Genomic DNA, 16,621 nt, shown 5'->3' with positions numbered 1-16,621 from the left:
TGTGTTTAGATGATGGATATGTAACATGTACGTAGTGTAGAAATGTTTAAAAATACAGACATACGTAGAAAAGAAACAATACGTGCATGTCTGCATCCATATCTGACTACATGAGAAAGATGCCAGAAGTAAAAGGGAGAAGCTTTTTGCTTGAATGATGTTGGTGAAGACTTTTCCCCCCGAGACAACTTTGCAAGGGACTTATAAATATTGTATCCAACATCAAGATGTTGAATCCAAGCCCCTGTTCTCTATTCTGCCCTTTCCTTCAGGATTCTTGCCAGTTGGAATTCTCTGCCTCGCTCTGTGGAAGTTCAGAATGAAAAATTTATTTTAATACCTTAATGCTTCTTTCAGGTACTCCCTGGTTGTTTTTGTTTTGAACTCTCTGTTCTTTCTTTCAAACACTGGACATGTTGACAGAACCTTCTGTTTTCCATTTTCTGAATTTAGCATTTCAACATCTGCATAATAGTTGTACTAAAAATACTCAAACAGGTTATAAACTTTTTAGTGACCATTCTTAAGTCTTATAAATGGGCAAGAGGAATTGAGTTGCGATTTTTTTTTCTTTTTTGTTACTGAGAAGTATTTTGTTTGTTTATTTTGGTGGGGGGAGGACTGCAAATTTCTCGTATGACGTTAGGAACCTAACCTTTGGGCATAGCTTCTAATTTATCTCATTTGCTTATAAATCTGTGGGCTTAAGAGAGTTCAGAGAGAACAGTTCGTCTTAGCTTCATCCCCTGATGTTGGGAAGAGGGGGTGTTGAGATTGTTCCTTCAGTTTCATTCCTTGGGTTCACTGCTGCTGAAAACCAGAGATTCACATATAACCTGGGGTCTTACTTATCTGTCCCTGAGTATTTATTGAGCACCTCCTAGCACTGTGTTAGGAGCTGTCAAAAAAGCAGAAGAAACAGAAAGCATGGTGCCTGCCCAGAAGGAGTGATGTGAGGACACACAACATCTGAATTTGAAAAAGAAATTAAAGATTAAGACAGTAAACGATCCTGTACCAAAATGGGCAATAAAGATCAAGAATGGAAAGGACTCGATGGAAAAAAAAAAAATTAGTTAATTACTCATATAACTGCCTATTTAGATCAAGTTTTTTATATGGAATGCATATAAGCAATCTGCTTTAGGAATTGGCCATACCCAATGTCAGAGCTAACCTAAGGACTCCCAAGAAGTGCTACCAAGTCACACGTGATATGGAATTAGACACCTAGCTTTTATTTTTCGGGTGTCTTCTCTGTACAATTTGTATACCCATCCCCCTGACATTTAGGTAGCAATCTGAAAACTTGTGGGGAAGTACCTGAAGAATTTATTTATTTATTTGTGGTTATTAAAGACCCACCAGTGCAAAACATCCTAATGCTGGTAAAGTTAACAGTGCCCCAAAAGGGAACACGGAGAATTTGTGTCATTCACTGGGATGTAATTATCTTTGTACTCAGCTAATCATTGGGATAAGTCCTGTTTCTTTTTAGTTTTACATGTATTTAAAAAATGGTAGTTTTGCAGAGCTTTCTAATTAGGCACACCCAGTAGTATCTCCAAGTAACATGCAAAGCTGAGTTCACCGTGTACATCCAACTTCCAACAAAGGTACACTAAAATAAAATGTAGGATGCCTCATGAAAATATCCTATTTCCTCTTCAAGCTGACCCTAACCAGAGCCTCCACAGCCCTTCTCATCTGGTATTTGTAGGTTCTCTTGTAAAAGCTCAGTTTTATTGCCTGCCTTGACATCCATATAGGCAAAAGGCAAATGTCCCAGAAGACGAACGATAGGCTGCCCTGATCAGCCCAGCAAATAAAACCTATCTTAATTCCAGCAACCTAACTCTAAGAAGCTCAGCTCAGCGATGATTTGAGACTGGGTATTCTACTCTGTTGCTAAGGGTATTCTTCATTCTCATTCCCATCCTCCCAGCCCGATTTTCCTAATGGTTCCCTTTGCCTTTATCATTAACTGAGCATATTGATGACCTTTGCCACATCCGCAAAAATTTGTCATCATTAATGTCAAGATAGCTACTGCTTGTTGTATCATTTCCACAATTTACTGGAGAAAACAGATTTCTCCTTCTTATTCATTCATTAGCCCACCTCCTACTATTAGTGCTTTTTCATCTGCTTTCCTCATCAAGGTGCTTTACTGATCAGTTAGCAGGATGTGTTGGGCCGAGTAAGTACTATATATTTACTTTTTCTCTTTCATCTGAAACCCCTAATTGAAATTTGTAACTACATATTTTCTCTTCTTTCTGCATCTCACTTTCTCCCTGTCTGATAGCCATAATTTTTCCTATAAGTTTGGAGGAAGAAAGTAACCATCAAGAAACGAAGATGTTGCTAAATTATCAAAGAGATACAAATTAAAACGAGTTGAAGTTTTTTGCCAATCTTACTGGTGAAAATGAAAAAGATGATGATACTGTGTGTTGGTGAGGGTATGAATGAATTCTGACCCCTCAGGCAGAGTAGGGGGAGCCAAGTGGGAGGGGGCATGGAAACTGTTACTGAGACCTGGGAAAATCCCATGTAAAATTTTTAGCCTGTTTTTCCTTGCTAGGAGGCCTGGAAAAACATTTGTACCAACTTTTTTTTAAATGTGTAGGCTTTTTGGACCAGTAACTTTATTTCTAGAGATTCTCTTAAGGGAACATGTATAAAGATGTACGTATAAAGATATTTATCACAACATTTTATAATAGGGAATTGGTAAAATAAATTATGGGATGTTCATTTAATGGAATATGATGAAGGAACTATCAATATTAATGAAGATCTAAATATTTTTACCTGGGAACATGTCACAACTATATTGTTAGTTTATAAAATGATATTATAGTATATCTCACTTTGTAACAAAAAAGTGTATGTATTTATATATGCGTGTATTGGAAACCCTGGTGGTGTAGTGGTTAAGTGCTATGGGTGCTAACCAAGAGGTAGGCAGTTTGAATCTGCCACGCGCTCCCTGGAAACTCTATTGGGCAGTTCTACTCTGTCCTAGAGGGTCGCTATCAGTTGGAATCAACTCGACGGCAGTGGGTTTTTTGGTATATGTGTGTATATATGTATATGTGTATATAAAAAAATACATGTGTGTATATGTGTATATATGTGTATAACATAACATAACATACATGCACGTATATATATATACATGTACATACACACACAAACATCTCTGAAGGGGTAACACCAAATTTTCACAGTTATCTATGGGTTCCAGGATTGGAGTACTCTTTTTTCTTCTGTATTTTCTGAACTTTTTATATTGAAGATGTGTATATTTATGATCAGACAAAATAAATCTGTGTAAAAATATGTTAAAGATACAAAAGTGAAATATTCTGTATCCCATAACATTCTTCGTAAGTTATAACCAAGTCACTCAGCAAACACGTAATAATAATTACGATAGTAATAAATGCCATTTATTGAGCATTTGCAATGTACTAGGCATTGTATTGCCAGGAAAAAATGAGGCAAAGTTCTATGCTTTCACTTTAGTTATTCAATCTGTATGTTGAACAAATAATACCAGAAAACAGACTATATGAAGAAGAATGTGGCATCAAGATTGGAGGACCTTTCATTAACAGCCTTTGATATGCAGATGACACAACCTTGCTTGCCAGAAATGAAGACAACTTGAAGCACTTATTGATGAAGGTCAAAGACTACAGCCTTCAGTATGGATTACACCTGAACATGAAGAAAACAAATACCCTCACAACTAGACTGATAACATGATGATAAATGGAGAAGAAATTGAAGTTGTCAACCATTTCATTCCCCTTGGATCAACAATCAACATCCATGGAAGCAGCAGCCAAGAAATCGAAGAATGTATTTCTTTGGGCAAATCTGCTGCAAACTTTAAACTTTTTATAAAGCAAGGACGTCAGTTTGATGACTAAGGTGCATCTGACCCAAGCCATGGTCTCTTCAAATGCATTCTATGATGTATAAGTTGAATAATAAAAAAGGAAGACAGAATTGATGTGTTTGAAATGTGGTGTTGGTGAAGAATAGTAGACTGCCTAAAGAACAAACAAATCAGTCTTAGAAGAAATACAGCCAGAATGTTCCTTAGAAGCAAGGATGGTGAGACCTTAACTCATTTACTTTGGACACTTCATTAGGAAAGAGCAGGCTCTAGAAAAGGACATCATGTTTGATAAAATAGAGGACCAACAAAAATGAGGGAAACCCTCAATGAAATGGATTGACACAATAGCCACAACAATGGACTCAGACATCAAAGATCATGAAGTTGGCGCGGGACTTGGTAACGTTTTGTTTGTTACACGTAAGGTCTCCATGAGTGGGAGCTGACTCAACAGCAGCTAGCAAGCATTGCATTAGAAGCCTTATATCTGTAATCTAAGAACACCTTTATTATAGCTTCACCAGGTAAATAACATTCAACTAGCAAGATGCAGGGTCAGATTTTGAATCCTGTTTTTTCTGTCTCCAAAGCTGCTCTTTTGTGACCCTTGACCTGCTTTTAAGAAGTTTACATGGCAAAATACAAGCAGTATTCTAGAAATGGTTTGGTTTTTCTATATTTTTCATTATCAGAAACTAAGGCCTATCTGGAATTCTGGATTTTCTTCCAGAATGTTGGTCACTAACTCTGTCTATGTCAGATAGAAGGGGCCTGTGGCATGAAAAAAAAAAAAAATATGGCATGAAGGAAGTGGAAACTGATCTTATCGGGGATGCCTGATAAAAGACAAGGAAAGGACTTGTTTTTTCTCCTACTGAGGAAATGGATCCTCCTTTTCATTCTAAGGCATTGCCTTCTAAGACACAGAACAGGGCCATAAAGTAAATATCCACCCACTGCCTTTGGCTCATTTTTGGTGTGTTAGAAGTATATTAACCAGTGCTCGTTTTAATATCAGACAGTTTATGCAGAAGTAACCACAGCTGATAAAACTCAAGAATGTATGCCAGTAATGAAATTCCTCATGGCCCAAGTAATCATGGGGACCCGCTAACATAGGAAGTAGTTACTAAGAAACACACAGACAAATCCTAATTATTCTTACTAGCCACCCTTTGGGTCAAATTTCTGACTTTCCCAGACTTCTTTCATTTTTCATTATTATTGGCCAAAGAGGAATAGTAGAAACATGTGGGACTTTTCGTTTGTTTTAGTCTGTATTTCACAGGAACATGGTCTCACATGGCTTCCGTGAACATATCACACAACTAGAAGCTCAGATGGTTGATGAGAAACCTTGGCATCGCCTCATGCCCAACTTCATATACAAAAGACATGACTTACTCTTTGGAGTCTCCCTGGATGACACTGTCCTGCCCATGGCTTTGCCATGCACCACTCCAGATGCTGAGCAGAACCTTCTTTCGGGGCTGAGCTGGGCACTGAACCTCCAAAACATCATGGTTCTGCACTGATTTGTGAAGGCAAAGGTTGCACAAAATTTGTTACTAAAAGGTTTGAGTTTAATATTCATATTTTAACGTTCTTAGTATTCTTTCCTTGAAAAATATTTTATGACTCAAACTCACTTTCACAAATATTCCTTGCAAATAATGCATAAAAAAACCTGTTGCCATTGAGTCAATTCTGACTTACAGGGACCCTATAGGACAGTGTAGAACTGCCCCATACGGTTTCCAAGGAGCACCTGGTAGATTCCAACTGCCGACCTTTTGGTCTAGCAGCCAAGCTCTTAACCACTTCACCAGCAGGGTTTCCAAATAATGCATAGGTTTGTAATAACTTAGTGTGTGGGTCTCGTTTTAGGCTTCAATTCTCTATTACCAGTAGCACTTGCTGTTGAGTGAGCTCTGACTCATGGTGACCCCATGTGTATCAGAGTAGAACTATGCTCCACAGGGTTCTCTATGGCTGATTTTTGGAAGCAGATCTCCAGGCCTGTATTCTGAGGAATCTCATGAACCTCCAACATTTCTGTTAGTAGCTGAACACATTAACCATTTGCACTACCCAGGGACTCCTAATTCTGATTTAATTACTGTTTCTTTCTTTCTTGGTTGCAGTTGTGCCTTGTCTTCTGACTCAGTGAGCTTCCCCTCTGCAGCCACACTGGCCTCGCTTTCTGGTTTGGATGCTGATCCATACTTATTACAAAGGCAGCTTATCTGCTCAGTCTGTAACTGCCCTCAATCAGCCTTTTAAGATGCAGAGACTTTGTACCTCAATTATACAAGCCAACTGTATTGTTATTATTACATGCTTTAGCTATTTCTATTCCTGTTTGCAGAAAATTTTAGACAGCCTGACTTGAATCAGAAAATGCTCAGCTAATGATTTCTACAAAATGCCCCTAAAAAGGCTGCTTCCTCAGAGACACACAGAAAAAGCTGCTTCCTCAACCTATAACATGGCATTAAACAAAAGGAGACACTTGATGATAAGATGGCAGGGTACCAAACCAAACCTATTGCCGTCGAGTCAATTCCGACTCATAGCGACCCCATAGGGTTTCCAAGGCTGTAAACCTCTACGGAAACAGTCTCTCACGTCTTTTTCCTGCAGAGTCGCTGGTGATTTTGAACTGCTGACCTTTCAGTTAGCAGTCAATCGCTCTAACCATTGTGCCACCAGGGCTCTGTTAGGATGGCAAGGTAAAACCCATTGCCGTCGAGTCAATTCCAACTCATAGCAACCCTATAGGACAGAGTAGAACTGCCCCATAAAGCTTCCAAGGAGCGCCTGGTGGATTCCAACTGCCAGCCTTTTGGTTAGCAGGCATAACTCTTTACCACTATGGCACCAGGGTTTCCAAAGGCAGGGTAGGGGTTGCAAAAATCAGTTAGTGATTTGGCTTCCAAGAGTATCTAAGTTTTCTAGTGCTGTTTTAACAGAAATACCCCAAGTGGGTGGCTTCAATGAACATAAATTTATTTACTCACAATTTAGGAGAGTAGAAGGCCAAAATCAGAGTGCAGGCTCCACGGGAAGGCTCTCTCTGTCCACTGTAGGGGAAGGTCCTTGTCTCTTTTCAGCTTCTATTCCTAGATTCCTTGGCGATCATACGGCCTGTATCTTCTCCTCCCTTTGTGCTTGCTTACTTGCTTAATCTGCTCTTTTATATCTCAAAAGAGATCGATTTAAGAAACACCCTACCCTGATACTGCCTCATTAACATAACAAAGAAAATCTACTCCCAAATGGGATTTTCACCACAGGTATAGGGGTTAGGATTTACAACACATATTTTGGGGGGGGAATACAATGTATTCCATAACAGGGAGTTTAGCTCTTGTAAAGGTGACAAGACAACTAGTTGAATATCTAAAATATAGTAAGGTAAAAAGTGATACCTGTCACAAGAGAAATACTAGGGTAAAAGGACGGGACAGAATTACTTTTGACTGTGAAGATCAGGTACGACTTTTAGCAAACCCATGAATCACAACAAGATTTACAGAAGCAAAGTTGGACAGGCAGCACATTTCAGTAAAGGAATCAATATGAGCAAAGCTGTAAGTCTAATTTCTTATTTTACAGTTGCCTGCACAGAGCCACAGCAGCGCTTTGGCTTACGAAGCTAGGCTTCCACCAAGTTGTATTCTTGCCTGAGAAAATCAGTCTTCACAAATTCTGGCCTCCTAAGGACTCTAAACCATTTTTTAGCTCTCTAAATTATTAGCTTTAACATCAATGGAAAATATAGTGTATGATTATTATTAGTGGGGAAATATTTAAAAGCTGTGGGCAATGCTTGCAGTACTTTTTATTCTCTCAGAAAAGAACACAGGCCTTGGGCCTAGCGTACATTTATTACCTGTGAATGAATTACTAACCAACAGCAATCGTTGAGCTCTCCTGTATGCCTGGGTCCATGCACCCAGCAGTGTGCACCCACAGGCCAGCTCCAAGCTGGAATGCCTTGCAGATTTTCGGACTTTCAATCCCAGATTTAGCAAATAAAAATACAGCCTGCGTAGTTAAGTTCTAATTTCAGATAAACAAATTATTTTTTATTATACCCGTTGCCGTCAGGTCAATTCTGACTCATAGCGACCCTACAGGACAGAGTAGAACCACCCCATAGGGTTTCCAAAGAGTAGCTGGTGGATTTGAACAGCCAACCTTTTGGTTTGCGGCTGTAGTTCTTAACCACTGCACTACTGGGGTTCCAGATATGTCTTACTCATCCTTATATACCCAACATCTTGTTCAGGGTAGGCAGTCAGTAAATGTTCTTTGAATAAATGTAAGAATTAATGAATGAAATAACATTCTCTTGATTTTTATTCCTTGTCTTCTTAGAATCTCCTTTAATGCAGTGGCAAATTTAAGCCTCAAAGGCAGTTATTTTCTGAAATGTCCCAGTGGTGGAAAGCTGAGAAACATTGTGTACCATTGTCAATATTTACCAAAGTTTTCCACACGGCCTGAAGAGAAGAGACTCAAGTAACCAGATATTCTTTAAAAAAAAAGGCAGATTATCCTCTAACATCGTCCTGAATTCCGTCTTTTTGGGCCCGAGATGTACCTTTCCCGGTTTCCAGTAATGGCTGGCTATAAAGCAATAAGCTGAACTTTGAGGATCAAGTGACCAAGAGGTCATGAATGCCTAGTGCGCCTCTCTCTCATTTCCTAAGAAACCAGATCTCTGAAATCATTCATGAGATATAATTCACTACAGATGAGCTTTATCCACTTTGGTACAAAGTGTTTTTGGTCCTGACACTGCATTTTGAAGATATTAAAACCAAAAAACTAGAAGCATGGTCTACAGCTTGTGTTAATTATCCTTGGGTAGTTTTATGGAAGCATTTGAGTTCTTAAGGCACAGTTATCTAATATGATTAAAAAGGCCTGTCTCCTTTTCAGGGCTGTTCCTGTATTTTAATGATTATTTTATTCTCCTAGAGTTTAAGTGCTTTGGATTCTAATAGGCCAAATGAATGAATACTAAAAGCAGATAATAAAAAAAAGGATGAGGCATGAATGGCAATCCCATTTATCGGAGTATGGCTGACAGGTTGGATTCTTGGGTCCTAGACCGTTCTTTCAACAGAAGTCCAAATACTTGATTCTAAATTAGAAAGTCCTGAGTATGAAAACATGAACATACTGTTTTGTTCTTTTGGTTATTTAATGCTTTCTTAATGCTAATGTTCTTTGCTCTTTGAGTTGTGTGACCTCCAGAGAATTCTTTTAAAAGAAAGAATGAGACCCTTCATCACAAGCAGGAATATTTGCGTCTCTCTCTTACTTTCCCCAATAACCTTTTCACAGGAAAAGTTTGCATATACATGGAGCTAGATATTTTTTAATACTTCCTAAAACAAATGTTTGCCCTAATTACAGTTTTTTTTAATAATTTTTATTGTGCTTTAAGTGAAAGTTTACAAATCAAGTCAGTCTCTCACACAAAAACCCATACACACCTTGCTACACACTCCCAATGAGACAGCCCACTATCTCCCTCCACTCTGTCTTTTTGTGTGTCCACTTCTCCAGCTTCTAACCCCCTCCACCCTCTCATCTCCCCTCCAGGCAGGAGATGCCAACATAGTCTCAAGTGTCCACCTGATCCAAGAAGCTCACTCCTCACCAGCGTCCCTCTCCAACCCATTGTCCAGTCCAATCCATGTCTGAAGAGTTGGCTTCGGGAATGGTTCCTGTCCTGGACCAACAGAAGGTCTGGGGGCCATGACCACCAGGGTCCTTCTAGTCTTAATTACAGTTTTATATGGTTTATGCTACTTAAAGAAAATCCGTAGTGTGAAAATGTGAACTTATGGAAATAATAAATTACAACAATGCCTAACACTTGGTTCCTGATACCCTATACAAAGGGTGAATAAACAAATGCAGGAATAGCCACAACCACTGTAATAAAAAAAAATAGGGACCATAAAATAAGTAATTAGATCATATCAACAAACCAAACTAGTCTGGAAGCGACAGAAGGAATAGTTTGGGGTTTTAACTGTGAATTTAGTTTCAAGGACCTAACAGCTTATAGGGTCTCTATGAGTCGAAATTGACTTGACGACACTGGGTTGACTGGGTTAACAGCAAGCAAGGTGCGTCTTCCTCCCAGAGCTCTATTCAAGAAAAGGAACTCGAATTGTTATAAATTATATTTTATATACTACATAAATAATACACATAGGATATAATAAGTTATATTTTATGTATAAATCATATATTGTTATAATTTATGTTTTAGAATTCTGTTTTTTTATTTTACTTTGGAAGTATAAGGGTCTTATAATTTTTTTATTTTATGAATGATTCGCGTTTATTGTGGACAAATGATAATTGACAGATTAAGAAAAAAGATAAAAGTCACTTGCAATTTCACCTCCCAAAGATAAGTGATATTATTGGGTTATAATCCTAATTTTTCAATGAATACATATAAATATGTATTTTAATAAAATGATCTCATTCTTTATTTAGTGCTTTTTAACCTGTTTTTCTCACTTAATTGTGGCACCTCTTCATATCAAAAATAAGTTCTTCTCCTCCAGGGGTTCTATGGGGTCCATACTTAGGCTTTTAAGGATTTATGGGCTCCTCCCCACAAAAGATTATATACAAAATGTTGTGGGTTGTGTGTGTATGTGTATTTTCTCTGGAAAAAAATTGCATTGGGATTTTTACTGAATTTACTTGAAATTTTATTGATAACTATAGGAAGAGCTTATAGTAGTGAGTCTTCCCATTCAGGACTGTGATAAGACCCCAAGTGTGTTCTTGTCCTTTTCTTTCCCCTCTGTAAATGTGCTTTTCCTTGTATAAATCCTACATCATTATTTTAACAAATAGTCATTTTCTTTTAAACATTTATTTTATTAGTTTCAATATTCTTATTGTGATTTTATTGTATCTTAGAGTCTCTCTCTTTACCATCTTCAATTTAATATAGATCTCAATGATAATGTATGATTCAGTTTACATAAATTTAGAGCCAATATTATATGAACACATGTTTACAACACTAATTGCCTATTGACTATTTTCTGTGTGTAAGAATAAAACTATTTGTTACCAAACAGAAAAGTACCCACGAGGATTTACTTTGTATTTTTACATAAAGGCTCTTTATATCTGTCTTTTAAAACTTTTACAAGGCTTCTAATTAAATATATATATATATGTTCTGCAAGCTTGTGTGTAACTAAGGCTGTTTTTTAGAATTATTGCTAAGGGAACCAGCTGAGAAGGGTGTGATCTCTAAGCTTTAATATTGCCTTACAAATTTTGTTCAAGCCATAAATACAGGAAAAAAGAAAAAAAGAAGTTCACAGCGTTGAAGCAGAGGGTGAATAAACCTTTCCTTGCTCCTTCAAATTAACGAACTGTCAGGAAAGTCTGTAGTTAGGAAACTTTACCGTGGAGATATGTAGCTTTGCTAGAGTACAACTAATTTCCAGCTGGCCCATGTTCCTCCAAATTTCCCAGTAAACTTTGTTTTCATAAGTCTGCTCTGGTTTTTTCCATTGAGGACTGTTTTGTCTCCTCTTCCTTCCTCTCCACCTCACCCTCACCTTTTTCCCCACCCCTTTTCTCCACTCTTGCAGTTACACCTGTTAAAAGAGAGAAAATGAGGCTCAAATTGACAGATTCCTCTGAGTTTATAGGAACATTCACCAAGGTCACTGACCAATGTGAAGTGCATCCAAGAACAGATAAAAATAAATAAGGTGGAGACAGGGAATCAGAGAATCGCAAACCCCCTCTGGGACAGGACAACTGTGATAGAGTTTGACTTTAGGCAATTTCAGGTAAGTGGGGGCCATGGAATCCACCTAGTGACCTGATTTCAGAAAGGAGGGCTGATTTAATTAATCATGTTGAGACTAGCCAATAGTTAATTTTCTACTGCCTCCTCTTCTCTTTAAAAGTGTCGTTGTAACTAGCCTGCGTTAAGCCATCTGTTTTTTGGAAGCATAATGGTCTACCTGTATGTATACAAAATAATTGCTCAGATAAACTCTATATATTTTAACTTATTTGTGCTCTCATTATTTTCTAACACACGTCAGCCCTTTGTCATCCCGCCCTCCCCAGACACAATCTCTTCACTGTCCACAGTGTGCTGGTGAGAAAGGCTCTCTTGGTGGCTTCTCCACATTTTAATCTGGTCGGACTTTATTCCCAGTCCCTTCTCCTACGTATCTATCCCACTACTACAGTCTTTCCTAAGCCTTTAGCCTTGGGAGCTTCTCTCTCACAGCTCTTTCAGCCTTTGCCATTATGAAAGGTAACCTTCTCTACCTTGTCTGCCGTGCTCCCTTCCTGAAAGTCTCTTATCTTTTATACTTTCCTGCTTCCAGCTATCCTGCTCACTAACTACCTTCTCTGCCCCCACCCTGCTAAGTGCCATTCTCTTTCCCGTAAGTCAGCTTCTTACTTATTATGGATTTATATGGATAAATTCTTGTGTTTACATCAACCCCAAATAATACAATGTTTGCCTACAGCAATGAGCCCTGGTGGCACAGTAGTTAACAGTTCAACTACTAACCAAAAGGTTGGCAATTCAAATCCACTCCTTGGAAACCCTATGGGGCAGTTCTGCTCTGTCCTGTAGGGTTGCTACCAGTCGGAATCAAGTCGACAGCGACAGGTTTTTTTAGTACCTATAGCAAAGAAAGGGTTCAAAAGATACATATAAAATATAGAGGGTGTTATTAATATATTAACATAACTTAGTATGATTGATTAATTTATATTATTTTCATTTGTTCTAAACCATCAAACCTTTCTATATGTCCACTGAAGTTAAAACGCTTGATCAAATCAACTTATGTACTCCTTTACATAAACTGAATATGGAAAATGTGGATTGACAAAAGCAAAATTAATTTTTATAGCTTTCCATAAGTCTTCATCATTACATTTTAAAGAGCTTTTAAAATATCTTTATTGCCTTTAAAAGTGTTTAATATTTAGTACATTAAAAATTATTTCCAAAATTTTGGTTTAAAAAATCCATAAACTGAAGTACATGACCATGAATACATTGTCCTATAAATAGGTCGTGTATGCACTATTAAAGGAGATGAGCCAGTCTGGATTTTGATTTGGATTTTTCACATTTACTATTTCAAAACACTGAAGGTTTCAGGCAGTTGTTCAACTCTGCATTTTGAGGCACCACATAATGGCAAAGGAAATATGTATTATTAAGGTAAATCCTAAAGGGAAACTGCATAGGAATTTCCTCTGCATCACCCAAAAGATAAACTTTCTGGCCCCCTACTACTGGAAAAAAAAAAATTTTTTTTTTTTTTGGAAGCTGTCAAAAATGAAATGCATAAAAACCCATATCCTTGGCATTAGTGGGCTGAAATGAACTGGTATTGGCCGTTTTGAATCAGACAGTCATATGGTCTACTATGCTGGGAATGACAAATTGAAGAGGAATGGTGTTGCATTCATCGTCAAAAATAACATTTCAAGATCTGTTCTGATGTACAATATTGTCATTGATAGGATAATATTCATACACCTACAAGGAAGACCAGTTAATACAACTATAATTCAAGTTTACCTACCAACCACTAATGCCAAAGAAGCGGAAATTAAAGATTTTTACAAACATCTGCAATCTGAAATTGATCAAACATGCAATCAAGATGCATTGATAATTACTGTAATTGGAACACAAAAATTGGAACCAAGGAAGAATTGGTAGTTGGAGAATATGGCCTTGGTGGTAGAAACAATGCCAGACATCACAAGACAGAATTTTGCAAGACCAGCAACTTCATTGCAAATTCCTTTTTCAACAATATAAATGGCAACTGTGCACGTGAACCTTACCAGATGGAATACACAGGAATCCAAATCGACTACATCTGTGGAAAGAGATGGTGGAAAAGCTTAATATCATCAGTCAGAATAAGGCCAGGGGTCAAATTAGGTACAAACCATCCATTGCTCATATGCAAGTTCGAGTTGAAGCTGAAGAAAATTAAAACAAGTCCACAAGAGCCAAAGTATGACCTTGAGTATATTCCACCTGAATGTAGAGACCATCTCAAGAATAGATTTGATGCATTGAACACTAATGACTAAAGATCAGACAAGTTGTGGGATGACATCAAGGACATCATACATGAAGAAAGCAAAAGGTCATTAAAAAGACAATAAAGGAAAGACCAAAATGGATGTCAGAAGAGACTCTGAAAATTGCTCTTGAATGTAGAGCAGCTAAAACAAATGGAAGAAAGATAAAGTAAAAGAGCTGAATAGAGGATTTCAAAGGGCACCTTGAGAAGACAAAGTGAAGTATTATAATGACATGTGCAAAGACCTGGAGTTAGAAAACTAAAGGGAGGAACATACTCAGCGTTTCTCAAACTTAAAGAACTGAAGAAAAAATTCAAGTCTGAAGTTGCAGTTTTGAAGGATTCTAGGCCACTAACCAAAAGGTTGGCAGTTCAAAACCACCAGCCACTCCTTGCAAACCCTATGGAGCAGTTCTACTCTGTCCTACAGGGTCGCTATGAGTTGGAATCAACTTGATGGCAACAGATTTGGTTTGATTTTATGGGCAAAATATTGAATGACTCAGAAAGCATCAAAAGAAGATGGAAGGAATCACAGAGTCACTATATCAAAACGAATTGGTCGATGTTCAACCATTTCAGGTGGTAGCATATGAACCAATGGTACTGAAGAAAGAAGTCCAAGTTTCTCTGAAGGCATTGATGAAAAACAAGGCTTCAGGAATTAACAGAATACTGATTGAGATGTTTAAACAAACAGATGCAGCCCTGGAGGTGCTCACTCATTTATGCCAAGATATTTGGATGACACCTACCTGGCCAACCTACTGGAAGAGATCCATATTTATGCCTATTCCCAGGAAAGGTGATCCAACCAAATGTGAAAATTATTAAACAATATCATTAATATCACACACAAGTAAAATTTTGCTGAAGATCATTCAAAAGCAGCTGCCAGCAATTCACACTGGATTCAGAAGAGGACGTGGAACCAGGGGTGTCATTGCTGGTGTTAGATGAATCCTAGCTGAAAGCAGAGAATACCAGAAAGATGTTTACCTGTGTTTTATTGACTATGCAAAGGCACTTGACTGTGTGGATCATAGCAAATTATGAATAACATTGTGAAGAATGGGAATTCCAGAGCACTTAATTGTGCTCCTGAGGAACCTGTACATAGACCAAGAGGTAGTCCTTCCAACAGAACAAGGGGATACTGAGTGGTTTAAAGTCAGGAAAGGTGTGTATCAGGGTTGTATGCTTTCACCGTACTTATTCTAACTGTATACTGAGCAAATAATCCAAGACACTGGACTATATGAAGAAGAACAGGCATCAGGATTGGAGGAAGACTCATTAACAACCTGTGTCATGCAGATGACACAACCTTCCTTGCTGAAAGTGAAGAGAACTTGAAGTACTTACTGATGAAGATCAAAGACCACAGCCTTCAGTATGGATTACACCTCAACATAAAGAAAACAAAAGTCCTCACAACTGGACCGATAAGCAACATCATGATAAATGGAGAAAAGATTGAATTTGTCAAGGATTTCATTTTACTTGGATCTACAATCAGTGCCCATGGAACCAGCAGTCAGAAAATCAAATGACACATCCCATTGGGGAAATCTGGTGCAAAAGACCTCTTTAAAGTGTTGAAAAGCAAAGATGTCACCTTGAAGAATAAAGTGCGCCTGGCCATGGCATTTTCAATTGCCTCGCATGTGAAAGCTGGACAATGAATAAGGAAGACTGAAGAAGAAATGACACCTTTGAATTATGGTTTTGACGAATAATATTGAATATACCATGGACTGCCAAAAGGGCAAACAGATCTGTCTTGGAAGAGATACAGTCGGAATGCTCCTCAGAAGCAAAGAAGATTTACTCTCACATAAAAAAGTTTTTTTTTTTTTTATCAGGAGGGATAAGTCCCTGGAGAAGGAAATCGTGCTTGGTAAAGTAAAGGGCCAGCGAAAAAGAGGAAGACCCTCAACAAGATGAAATGACACAGTGGTTGCAACAACAGACTCAAGCATAAGAACAATTGTGAGGATGGTGCAGAACCAGGCAGTGTTTCATTCTGTTGTACATGGGGTCACTATGAGTCGGAACTGAGTCAATGACACCTGTCATGGATTGAATTGTGTCCACCAAAAAATGTGTCAACTTGGTTAGACCATGATTCCCAGTATTGTGTGGTTGTCCTCCAATTTGTGATCCTACTTTTATGTTAAGAGGATTAGGGCAGGATTGTAACACCACCCTTATTCAGGTCACCTCCCTGATCCAGTGTGAAGGGAGTTTCCCTGGGGTGTGGACTGCACTACATTTTATCAAGAGATAAAAGGAAAGGGGAGGTGGGGCCAAGATGGCTGACTAGGTAGAAGCTACCTCGGATCCCTCTTGCAACAAAGACTTGGAAAAACAAGTGAATCGATCACATAAATGACAATCTACGAACCCTGACCATCAAACACAGATCTAAAGAGTTGACCTGAGTGACAGAGACTGAGAACGAACCACGGGGAAGCAACGACTGCTTTCGGAGCCTGTAGCCAGCGTCCCAGTCAGAAAACCTTGGCACCAGGCTTTGGACTGGGTGCAGGGG

General features: G+C 38.3%; 1 protein-coding gene across 6 annotated transcripts in view; it reads left to right on the top strand.

Moving 5' to 3' along the window:
- KIF6 (kinesin family member 6) overlaps nucleotides 1-16,621 on the top strand; it is a 560,205-nt gene that overhangs the window by 255,280 nt on the left and 288,304 nt on the right. The window contains exon 1 of one of the 6 annotated variants that reach the window (XM_049891351.1): nucleotides 11,766-11,775. The exons of the other annotated variants lie outside the window; for them this stretch is intronic. The gene's annotated coding sequence lies outside the window, so the exon portion shown is untranslated. Of the gene's footprint in view, nucleotides 1-11,765; nucleotides 11,776-16,621 lie in introns of those variants that run through there. 6 annotated transcript variants of the gene reach the window in all.

This window comes from Elephas maximus, chromosome 1, assembly GCF_024166365.1.
Source record: "Elephas maximus indicus isolate mEleMax1 chromosome 1, mEleMax1 primary haplotype, whole genome shotgun sequence".
In the NCBI taxonomy this organism is placed as follows: Eukaryota; Metazoa; Chordata; class Mammalia; order Proboscidea; family Elephantidae; genus Elephas; species Elephas maximus.
The sequence above is the reverse complement of the archived record's forward strand: the minus strand, read 5'-3'. Positions and strand labels throughout refer to the sequence as shown.